Source organism: Xiphophorus maculatus, chromosome 10 (assembly GCF_002775205.1).
Source record: "Xiphophorus maculatus strain JP 163 A chromosome 10, X_maculatus-5.0-male, whole genome shotgun sequence".
Classification (NCBI taxonomy): domain Eukaryota; kingdom Metazoa; phylum Chordata; class Actinopteri; order Cyprinodontiformes; family Poeciliidae; genus Xiphophorus; species Xiphophorus maculatus.
Window position 1 is genome coordinate 16,114,519 of NC_036452.1, and position 12,848 is coordinate 16,127,366.

A 12,848-nucleotide genomic window follows, 5' to 3' on the forward strand; every position below is an offset into this window, starting at 1 on the left:
GATAAAGAAGCTACTACAGAAAAAAGACGGAGTTCGCTACGGTCTTATCTATCCTGCTCATTTTCGGATCTCCATGAATGGCGAAACAAAATTTTTTGATTCCCCTGAGTCAGCGAAAACCTTTATTGAATGCAAGTTTGGTCCCCTCTCTGAGTGAGCAGGATACAGGATTCGTCTGAAAAACTTTGAGCGACTCTCCTGCATCTGCAGACTGATGCATACGGATGGTACGTTTGTTTATGTTTCTGGGCAGTTGAGTGGATGGTAGTGTTGGTAGATTGGGTACCAAGCAAACTGTACCGCCCGAACTAGTGTATATTCAACGTTAAATATACACACCTTATGTTATGTTATCTTAGTTGTTATAGGAGTTCGCTCTTGTTTTAAAAGAAAAACTACATACAATGTTTGATGTGACTTTCTTCAACACGCTTTGGGTGATTTATAGTTTAGATTCCTTTTTTTTTTTTGCATGGGACAGTGGTTGAGTTTATGGTGAATGGTTCCTACAGAAAGCAGAGAGGCTTTGGGGATGTTGTGTTTGTCAGTTGGGGACAACACTGAATGTGAAGGGATGGGTGGGTACTTGTCTTTGGTTCTTTTTCTTGCTTTGTGTGTGTGCGCCTTTTGTTTTCTGACTACAAACTTACAGTGTACACCATGGACAGGACTAATCAATGTGATTTGGAAAGATGAGGTGTACATACACTGGCAGGTTCAACTGCTAAATTTATCAAGGCATGGCAGCCATTTTTACAATACATGGAAACATTCAAGATGAGTACCTCATCGTAACTAAACTCCTGCTATTTTCTTTTAGTTAGCTGTGAACAAATTTTTGCATTTTCATTTGTCTTTATTTTTTATTTATGCGTGTGTTTTTTAAACTTTTCCTTTATTTTTAATTTGGTTTTTTTGTGTGTGTGTGTTTCGTGTTAGGGTTATGTATGTTAAGAAGGACAGCGTTGTATAAAACATGAATGCTGTAAAGAATATGCTGTGAAAATTGATAAAGTATATTAAAAAAAAAAAAGTCTACATTCTGTATTAGTCTCACAACGTGCCGCTGGGCTAATGTAGCTGCCCAATCAGAGAAATGACACCAGTCGCCTTCAAAGTAAAAGCTGAATAAAAGCATCACACTATGCTTCTGCTGACTTCTACAGCAGTGACTGAGTTTGTGAGTGGGTGTTAGGCGAGGGTAAGGTGGGAGTGGGGGGGATCAGCATGAGACGCTGACACTGATAAGTCTTCTAAAACTGATCATACAGAAATATACTGTCTGTTCTCACACTTTCTCTCACATGTTATGATGTCACTTCTGCTTCTGAAAAACATAAAATCACACCTACCCACACAAACCAACACTGAGAGCTTCCACTTTTCGTGTGCGGGACTCGGCGGTCTGCGTGTGTCGTAAAGTGACACACACACCTGGATCATGTGTGTGATGGTGCACAGCTGTCGGCTGTCTCAGGTTGTTGTGTGCTCACTCTGCGCTGTCAGCACAAACCAGAGACACTCGCTGCTACGTTTCCACTACAGACGCTCAGATTTCTCCCACCTCGCTGCATTCCTCCTGCAGGTCCCGTTTCAGTCTCACACTCACCTCTCCTCCTCTTGCAGCCGCTCAGTCCGTATGAGATTTACACCTCCCACATGGCTTATTTAGCCTCATCCGTTCTGTCGTTCCTTTTTCCTTCCCTCTCATCTTCCTCTCATTTCCAGCAAAAGCAGCCGGTGGAGACCTGTCTGACCAGCACATCCAGAACCCCCCTCCTCTCCTCTCCTCTCCTTCCCCACCTCATCAACCAAGCTCAGCCTATTAGCACGCTCCTATCCACCCATCCCCACCCCTCTCCCTCTGCCTCTGACATACATGCTGAGTCAGTGTGGAGTGCTTAACACAGGGGGGAGTATGCAAGGCAGCGGGGATGAGAAATGATTAAAGCTGCCGAGAAGCAGCTCTGCTTGGACCCCACTGTCCACACGGGGTGAAGCGGAGAAGAAGACATAAAAATAAAGCAGCAGATGTGAGAGGATGGAAATAAGACATGTGGTCTGATCTGCATGTGTGAAATCCTTATTTAAAACAATTCAGTGATACATGGGAAAGCTGGAGATTTGCAAACAGGGCAGCATCAATCTGCATTTAATTTCTATAAATTTGCAGCTCTGTAAAAAAATAAAGAGTCCACTGCACTGAACACCAGTGAAAACCTCCTGGTTATTCCACCAAACATTGATTTGTGAACTCTTCCTGACTTAAAACATTAGTATTGTTGTTTCTTAATAAATACAAACTTGTTTTCTTTGCATTATTGAGGTCTGACAGCACTGCATCTTTTTCATTATTTTCTGCAAATAAGCAGATAAGCTAAATTTTTGCTTGAAATTTCAGAGACATGTTGTCAATAGTTCATAGAGTAAAAGAACGACGTTAATTTTACTCAAACATTCGTTTACTCCATCTACTGTTTTGTCTGATTATTGAAACTGCAGCTGAATCAACAGCAGAAGCAAAAGCATGAAATGAAAGGCTCAACAAATGCAACAACAGCCTCCTTTTCTATTTCTTGCTAATCACAGATTGCACATGCGACACATAACAGCATGTTTTGAATAAACACGAACTAATTAACATAGAATGCAGGCTGAAAATACTGAGCAGGTCAAAGGTAAAGGAGACGGAGGATGGCCTCGGAAACAAACTGTTTGTCTGCAGGTAAGTTTTTAATTTAGAAAAATTAACACACCACTTGCGCTCTCAGATGTGAATGAAAAAGAGCCGACAGGAAGAAAAAAAACACGCTTCTTGTGTCTGGGAATATCAGAAAACAGCAAATAGTGCTAAAGCTCGTATCTCTATTTTAATTTCTCTCAAGAAATTCTTTCGATTATTTTTAAGGTTCTTATTAGATTTTAAATCATTATATTGTAGTTTCATGGAAACTTGTGCTCTTTGCAACGATTTTTACACCTTTTGTAAAGCAAAATTTCTGTTTTTATAACTTAATCTGGATGGTCATCTGTCCCTCCACAAACTTTATCCATTATTTTGATGTTGGGGTTCAACATCTGCTCAACTTACTTCCTCCATATTTATTTAAAGAAGTGTCCAATTCTTTTGGACCATATATCTGCATGTCGACAAATAATCACTTCACTTTGGGTTGCAGGTGCATTTAAGCATGGAGCAGGGAAAACAGGAAAGCAAATGCTTTGGTATAAATTTCGTAGTTGATTGCAAAAACAAAAAATCCTGAATTAAACCAGACAAAACGTGGAGAGTGTGGTTCAGTCATGCCTGCATCCTGTTGGTCCGATCCATAACTAGACGGAGCGGTGCTGTCTCTTTTGACCTCTCCTTAGTCCTTGAAGCCAGCAGCTCATTTATCCAAATAAAGCCACAGTTGAATGAACCATCAGCGAAACAGCTTGCTGTAGCAACCATGATTGTTTCTGAGAAACAACTGCAGCAAATCCAGTTTTCCAGCAAGAAATAAAACTGAAATCTAAACTAGTAGACAGTTGAAGCCAGATATTTAGGTATCCTGTAAAAAAAAATAAAAACAAAAGAGGTAAATTTTTCTTACTGTGTCACTGAAATAAGATTAAACTTTCCCCCTTTTTTTGTCTGTTAAACTAGATTTTTTTCAAATTTGGAAGTTTACATAATTTCCCTAAGTAATTTGGCAGAATTACATTTTAAGCTGTATGACTTGGATCAAACGTTTTGGGTCCTTTTCCACAAACTCCCACAAATAATTGTTTGCTAATCTGATTGTATGTCTGGGGTCAATGCCCATCAATTTATGTTCAAGCTTTAACTTCCAGGCCAACATCTTTAGCTGCCGTTTTAATATTTCCACTTGATGTTCTTTTCTCATGATGTCACCTATTTTGTGAAGTGCACCAGTCCCTCTTGCAGCAATACCAACACAGCTTTCCTGTTTTTCTTCAAACATAAAAATGGATAAAAGTCTTTGTCTGCGGACAGATGTTGATAGCTAAAAGCTATAATCTGGTGCTGGATAATTACACTTGAGCTGTAAATTATCCATTTTTAAAAGATTACAATGAAAGATAAATTAAAGATAAGTTAAAGGTCATCTGGAAATGTAAGCTTAAAATTACCAGAGGTCAAAATTGCAAATTTAAAGAAGGTAAAAAATATTTATCCTATTATTGCGGATTTTAGCAAATTTAAGTAATTTTAGCATTCCTAACAGACTGAAAACAGGAAAAGCTCAGTCTGAATTACTGTCACATAATGGAAAAGTTTTGTAAATATGTAGTTTATGCATTTGGGGGTTCCCCCTCCTCATGTTTAGCAGTCTGTCACTCAGAAACCGGGATCATGCGGCTTTCTAGAAACACGAGACGAAACAGGTTCTCAGCCGCAGCAGCAGCAGCCCGTCTCTCTGCAGACTGCACCAAGTCGGACCAAGCCAACCTTTCAGCGGAGTCAGCACTACAGCAGATGCAGATGAGAGTTTCCTGGAGCTGCGATGCTTTCGTCAGCCTGCAGGTCGGCAACGACTCCGCTGGCCTATTTCAAACAAATAAAGTGAAGGACAATTGGGTTAGGACGTTAGGCTGATTGACTCCATCAGCCAGTGCCGATATTCCTGGGTGAACTTGAGAGTCAATGAGAGATGAACAATGGAGCTCATTGATTGATGAGGTTTTAAAAATAAACTCGGTGGAGTGATGAGTGAAGAACTGAGGCTGAATCTAAAGTGAAGAACTCCAACATTTTGAAATGTACTCCTTCTTACATTTGTACTTTGTCCACCATTGAGAATGCCACTGCAGAACTGAATTTTCCTCTAACTTTTTACTTTTATGTTCCTTTTTTTACGCCTTACAAGTATTCATCTTGGTCACATTACATTTTTTACTTTGGACAACACCAAGGCTTCATAGCTGTGAAGCAGTGTGAGGAAAATTACACATATTTTTGAGATTTGTTTGACAATAAAAATCAGGTAATTTTGTTTAATCTCATCATAAAAACAGCAGTTTAAATAAATAAAAAATTTCTCCCCTCCAGGGGCTCTTTTGTGGGCTCTAGTGTCCCTTACATGAAAGTAGGCTGACAGGAAAGGGGGAAGGAGAGGGGGGAAAACATGCAGCAAATATCGCTGGGTCCGGGAATCGAACCCGTGACGGCTGCATCGAGGACTCAAGGCCTCCAAATGTAGGTCGAACTATCCCCTACGCCAGTGGTTCTCAAACTTTTTTCAGTGATGTACCCCCTTAAAAATATATTTTTAGTCAAGTACCCCCTGACACTGGCAAAACATTTTTGGAACAAAAAAGAGGTACAGTGCCTTCTTTTTCACTTTATCTATACTTTCAGCAGCATTGCTGCTACGCTTTAGCCGCGTCTCCATAGATACAGTGTAGTCATGATAACGACAGGTTGTTGACGAGTGCCCTGGGTCCGTGGGTCAAACTAACTTGGTGGGGGGGTCCGTTTTATTTTAAAGGATATTGAAACTAAATACTGAATATAAAATTCAGTGCATGAACACACATTTATATTTTATCGAACTTTTTACAAAATAATTTTTCCCAAGACTTATTATGAGGAGCCTACTGATTTTTTAAAGATATTTTGAAAAGCTTCACGTACCCCCTGCAGTACCTCCACGTACCCCCAGGGGTACGCGTACCCCCATTTGAGAACCACTGCCCTACGCCACCACAACATGCCCAGTTTAAGTTCATTTTAAGAACTTTAAAAAAGGGTCATTGTTGAGTCTCAGCAGATGTTTATTTGTCAGATGCTCTAAAGCAGGGGTGGGCACTCCTGGTCCTCGAGGGCCGGTGTCCTGCAACTCTTAGATGTCTCCCTGGTCCAACACACCTGAATCCAACAGCTGAATCTCCTCCTAAGTGCAGTCAAGTTCTCCAGAGTCCTGTTAACGACCTCATTATTTGACTCAGGTGTGTTGAAGTAGAGATGCATCTAAAAGTTGCAGGACACCGGCCCTCGAGGACCAGGAGTGCCCACCCCTGCTCTAAAGGAAGTCCATATTTGGTCAAATAACAATTTTTCCCAACTCGTTACCATGGTTGCACCACAATCAGTTTCTGATTTTCTTATCAGTGCCTCGTGACAACTCCAGTCTCAGAAGCTTGGGCTCCACTCAGTTCAAGCACACAGGCATACACACACACACACACACACACACGCACGCCCGCACACACCCACACACACACCCACACACACACACACACACACACACACACACACACACACACACACACTCCTGTCCATCGACCAGGTCAAACTGCCACAGACTGATGGCTCTGTTAGGTCCGTACATCAAATGTTAGTTACATGTTGTCAAACCTCCAGTAAAGATTAAAGTTTTCCTTGCAGCCCAAAGCTTAGTCAAAGTATTAGAGGAACATGTCTTATTTTAGCAGCAGTAAGATTTTTCTGCTGTTTCTACTAAAACAAATTGGAATCTATTGAACTGTCCTTAAGAGGGTGAAATTAATTTACACTGATAAAAAATAATTAATTGGGCTAACTGATTATTTGAATTGGCTACTTTAAACTGTGGCACACCTCAAGGCTCAATTCTAGGTCCCATATTTTTCTATGTAAATATCTTCTCAGGGAGCAAAGCACAAATCTTTGTAGCTACGCTGATGACACACCATTCTATATATCGCTGTGTCTCTTGATGCACTTTTTAATTGAACTCTAAATATAAATTTTCTTCAACTCTGTTGAGACAAAATTAAAGTTTCAGAGAGAGAAACGCACAGCACACCTTCGAGTTCTGACAATACTTGATTCGTCACATTTGAGATGAACAAATAATGCATTAGATCACAGGTGTCAAACTCCAGTCCTAAAGGGCCGGTGTCCTGCAGTTTTGAGATGTGCAACAGGTACAAAACATTGGAATGAAATGGCTTAATTACCTCCTTCTTGTGTAGATCAGTTCTCCAGAGCCTTGCTAATGACCTAATTATTCTATTCAGGTGTGGTGCAGCAGAGGCACATCTAAAACTTGCAGGACAGCGGCCCTCGGGGACTGGAGTTTGACACCCCTGCATTAAATGATCTCCACCCAAAGCAGAGGCTTTAGTTAAATGTAGAGCTGCTTGCTTAATGATTTGCTTTCTACTCTTCCTGACTGAACCATAGCTCCTTTGCAGATACTTCAGAGTTCAGGAGAACAAGTACTAAGGAGGACCACAAGTCAAGCTCATATTCACAGCGTTTGTAAAGTCTCACATTTGGACATTGATGCATTAAGAATTGATTTTAAGGTGTTCTAACTGGTTATTGTTAGTCAAACTTATTTATCATTTTTAAAGTTGAGACGGTTTGGAGACGGAGACATTTTAAGGATAACGGAGAAAAAGACCTGCCTGTCCAGGAAAGATTCGTGGTGAAGGAGGACATGGAGATGATTGATGTAGCAATTAAAGCAGCAAAGGACCAGGTGAGAAATAAGAGAGGGAGGGAGACATGGGGCAAAGGTCAAAAGGCCGGGACTCGAACCCGTAACTGAGGCCTCTGTACAAGAGTTGCATGCTTCACCTCTGTTCCACTGCCGTTTGTTTCTTTTCAACCTTTGTATTACAGTTATTTGAATGAAAAAAGCTCCATAAATAAAGTTTGATTGATTAATCTCCTACCAGCCCTGTAGATCAGATCACAATTATTGGCAGATCAATAACTGTGCTTCCTGAGTCACATTTTTTAAATGTCTGTTAAAAATACTTCCTGTCGAGGCAGTCAAATTATTTAGAGGTGACTTATGTAACTCCGCTGCCCGGCATCAGATAAAGCATGAAATCACTTGCAGTTGGACACCTTAGCAGGATGCTGTGGGTTATTGAGCATGAGAGGAAGAAAAAAAATCAATTCCTGGCACTGAAAAGTTACCAAACAGCCAAGAACGATCCCCACACCGACAGCAGACTGCTACTGAGAGACCAAAGTGACAAAACGAGAAGGCGTTTTCAGCACGCAGCGAGGAATAAAGCGCTTCTACAACAGATTTGTGTTTCATTAATCACACATGATCCAGGCTGCTGCAAAGCGCTCCATCTGCACCGCAGCCAGCGCACAGAGAGAACCTCACAGATTGGAGCAGCACGCGGCGGATGGCCAGTCTTTACAGGGAGACACAGCAGGATTGTCAAATGCTAACGCTCGCCATCGCCTCTCAGGCCGCATCCCATGTCAAAACCCTAAACGGCTCCTCTCCACTGCCAGAACGCTCACCTCCTAAACACTCCTAACAGCACAATTAGGAAAATGTGTGTTCCTGAGCTGAAAATACATCGCGACTTGAAAGCTGGCAGGGAAAAAAAGCAACGTAAAGTTGAGAGAGAGAGAGAGAGAGAGAGGGATGAAAAAAGATAAACCGTGGACTGGTGGGAGGAAGTAAGGAGTGGGAGAGTGTAAGGAGGAATGAAAACAGACGTGGGATGGAGAGAAAAAACACAGCAAGTCAAGACTTCTCCGGTCACTAATGCTGCTTCTCTGCAGAGAAGGATGGCTTAGCATCTCAATGGATCAATAACAACTAATGGAAACCCAAACATTGTTAGGGCTAACTGTGTTGCTGCTGCCGCATTAAATCAGGCCATCAAAACATCTTTGCATTCTGCTTCTGTCTTATGACAAACACATTTACTCCTCGTCAAATTCACTAAACTTTATTCAGTGAACCAGTTTTCTACAACATGACTCAACCTTAGATAAAAACCTTTCCTCTGTGTCGCTTTGTGATTTTCATCTAACAATAATACTTTTCGAATTAGACATTAAAGTGAAGTGAAATTTGGTGGTTATTTGATAACATAAAATACTCTGATCATGCAGGTTGAGAAAATAACACTGATTATTCCTTTGTTGTTGCAAAAGTAAGTGGTTGGGTTGTTTTTAACAGCAAATTAACGGACGGACGGACGGATGGATGGATGGATGGATTACAGCTTAGAGCTTCTATGTTTCACTCATTAACTCAAACCTAAAAGCCTTGACCTTAAAAAAAGAAAACTGCACATAACCGTGGAACGAAAACATAGATCAGAGAGAACAATCATTCATAAATGAAAAACATTGAGGATTACAGTGAATCTTTCCAGTGGACTCCTTAGTAAATCCACCCAAACCTCTAACCGTGCAATGCTCACAGAACTACAAACCTTTGAAATAATCCATCCTAGACTCTCAAGGTCTCAGTTAGCATGCTTAATGTTAACGTTCAAAGGTGCATCTGGAAGACAACACTTATGGAACAACGCTCTTTGGACAGACAAGACCAAAATAGAGACATCATGTCAGCAGAAAACCAACCAACACAAATACTTTTTATCAACAGTAAAAGCACGGTGGTGGAGGGCTGATGATTTGGGATTATTTTGGACCCGCCGACAGGAACCAGTCACTGAGTTGAGCATTAAATCCTCTACATATAAAAGTATTCTAGAGTCAAACGCAAGATCATCTGTCCGACTTCGCAAGTTTGGCCTGAACGGAGTCCAGCAGGGAACAGAGTAATGCTAAGATGCTGAACAGTAAAAACAAAACCGTATTTCTGGGTGTTTTCACAAATAAAAACAGAAAATCTCTAGTAAAAAAAGTTATCTCCAACAAAAATACTGATTTTTAAATGATATTTGTTAAAAACCACAACCTTAAACTTCCCTCAAGACTGAGCAGGCCCATCTATAAAAATAAATAATTGTGTTATTTTGTTATTTCAGCACAGGAGATGCACTGGAAACAGGCTCTGGTGTCTTCATTTGAGTAAGTTAATAAATACTCATTCCACTGTCTGCACCATTTTCTCAATAAATGATGAGGTCGCAACAGAAATAAAAACCAGTGGCATGAGGTTATTCATCTGCGTAAGAGCGGCGTGGACATGATGGAAAGAAAGGCTGGATGTGTTTCAGGGGAGGTGGGAGAAATGGAGCCGTTTTCTACCCCCATTAACCTGAGGCCGGGTTCAGGCTGAGTCCCGCATGAGGGACAAATAAACGCCAACAAAAGAAGACAAAATGTTTCTGGCCACCCTCCACGGCACGGATTGAGCCTTTGGTGTTCAACATTCGGTGAAAAGTCTTCAGCCACCCACGCAGATCTGTACATTTTTCCTACGGATTCATTTGTTATGAGTAAAAAGCATCAAAATCCACCTGTAGCCGTAGCTTAAATGCTGCTCAGTTTCCTAGTAATTCCCACAATTCAGTGGAATGAATATTGAAACCACCAGAAATTCAAAATCACAGTGACCTTTACCTTCATATGACTGAGGAGGAAAACAACAGACAGACAAGTTTTTGATCATTCCACTAAATACAGCAACCCGTCTAATAAATGATCGCCTGCTCAAATGACCGCCAACCTCTGTTAAAAACACAAAACGGTACCAAGTATTTTTGGTCCAGATTCTACTGCAAATATCTCATTACACTTGAAATAAAACAAACCTATCTTGGACTTAACTTTTCAGCAAGATACAGGAGTTTGTTTTAAGTTAATAATTCCTTAACATCGATGAAAAAGTATTTATTCCACTGACAGATTATTTCACCTATAAATGGTACTACACTTATAATTTATTTGGCCTTTAATGTTGAATGGGCTTTGCTTCCCAGTCCGTCCTGATAGAAGAGCACCTCTTTTAAACCAAAGTTTTTCACTCCACTCAACTTTCCATGCACACATGCAGGACTCTTTGAGCAGCAAGACATTCTGTGGCTTCCCTTACTTGTGCAGTTTGTCATTGACTGTTTGCTGGACAGATGACAAGTCAGCAGTTTTCCCCATCACATTGTGGCCAAACTATTAAATTTCCAAGGTTTCCTCCAGAAACCTTGCTAAGCCCGGTGGTTGGGCACTCGGCAGTCATTCGTCCAGCGACCCACCGTGTTTTTGAGTTTAAAAATGTTTAAAGTTGACAGGAAATTTTAAAACACCACTTGATAATTATGTGTTATTGAAGACCAAGTATAAACTCTTAAAAAATGCAAACATTTTAAAAAGACTAAGCAATGCTTAGCCTGGTGGGGGCACAAGTAAAGCCTGGTGGCCCGCCAGGCTTAAAATACACTGAGGGAAGCCCTGATTTCTGCACCAAATATTATTTTTACTGGCTGTAATCCAACAATCATCAAATTATATTATTATATTAATATATGATATTATATTACTCTGTGTGACTATATGAATCATATGGATTCATATATGTATATCTATATGATTCATACATATAGAGTCAGAATAAATATTTTCAATGACATTCTGATTGATTCATGTTCACCATGTTCTGACTGACAACCTGCTGCTGCTGCTTTGTTTGGACCCTTTGCTCTGTTTGTTTTAACAATACACTGATTGTTTTCTTGCTGTATTATTCACTATTTTATCAAGTCCTGTCAGTGAATGGCGCCAGAAGTCTGATTCCAGATCAGATCATTGTGGCGCTGCAGCACCGCGTCAACACTTTTCAGCTTCTCGTTTGATAGAAAATGCTTGTGAAAAGCCTCATAAATCCTCCAAACATCCTTTAACTCATTGGTTTTCTGTGTGTGTGTGTGGGGGGGGGGGGGGGGGGGGAGTGACCGGTGTGCACTTACATGCGTCTCCCCGTGTTATCTACAATCTCCTCACGTACGCTTTCACCTTAGAGAAGGCAATCCACGCAGCGCCAACTTTGCCTGCCAAGGACAAAACTTGAGTGGGGCTCTGCACAAGATGCGTCACAGACACGGCTGTTTGCGCGGTGTGTGTGTGTGTATGCGTGTGTGTTCGGGTATGACCTTTTCACGGGCCAGTTCTGTGTCCTGCAGGTCCGGTTCGGTGTTTCAGTGACGCAGCGCGGCGACGGTCATCCAGTAACAAACGATAAAATAAACATCCCCATTTGGGAGCCGTGTGGCGGTGGGTGAGGGACGTGTACTCACCAGATCCCGCTGCTGCGCGTCTCTGGAGCCTCAGCATCAGCAGCAGCAGCAGCTACCCGGCGCCACAGATGATGAGATGATGAGATGCTGTTGCATCGCGCTCTGCTGCAGGCTGCACGCTGTCGGAACCACTGCGGTCCACATTTATCCGCTCCCAGTCACGGTGTGTGTGTGTATGGGTGTGTGTGTCACACCGCCTGTTTGGGTGTGTGTTGCAAGGGAAGGGGCTGTGGAGGGGGGAAGAGGTTGGGTCCGCTTCCTGTCAAGTGTAAACAGACTTGATGCAGTGAAGCAGTCAGATCATCGGCAGCATTTTGCTGTCAGAAAACTCCGCTGCTCTGATCGCAGCCTCTTCCTCCTCCTCCTCCTCCTCCTCCTCCTCCTCCTCCTCCTCCTCCGTCGGGTTGGGCATGCCCAGTTCCTCCCTCTTCATATGAGCTGAAAAACAAAACAAAACAAAACAAAAAAAAACAAGATATAATTGTTTGGACACTATTGGACCTACATCTTTGTTAGATTTGTTGTGTTCTCTTTTATTTATATTATCAGTCCAAGATTTTCTAAGGTCCAGAGCAGAAATGAATTTACTTTTATACAATATTCCCCTTTTTTTTTTTTTTAATCTTTTTTTGAACTCTGTATTATCAGTACATGTTTATAGCTTACAGCTATAGACACACAAATCAAGTGTGGTGTAGTTATAGTTGTAGTTAATAATAATAATAATAATAATAATAATAATAATAATAATAATAATAATAATAATCACAAGGTTGAGGAAACTGCTTTAGATTGGATGAAATAAAAAAAACAGGATAAAACACAAGACACAGTAGAATAAAATAAAAAGATAATAAAAATAAAATGCTATTATGAGTACTAACATGTTG

General features: G+C 41.1%; 1 protein-coding gene across 4 annotated transcripts in view; it reads right to left on the reverse strand.

Moving 5' to 3' along the window:
- Nucleotides 1-12,308, reverse strand: part of LOC102236168 (PH and SEC7 domain-containing protein 1-like) — a 96,707-nt gene extending 84,399 nt beyond the window's left edge. For 2 of the 4 annotated variants that reach the window (XM_023340725.1, XM_023340724.1), the window contains exon 1: nucleotides 11,632-12,308. The gene's annotated coding sequence lies outside the window, so the exon portion shown is untranslated. The remainder of the gene's footprint in view (nucleotides 1-11,631) is intronic. The other 2 variants (XM_023340722.1, XM_023340723.1) reach the window with 2 other exon arrangements.
- Between the last annotated feature and the right edge of the window lie 540 nt (nucleotides 12,309-12,848).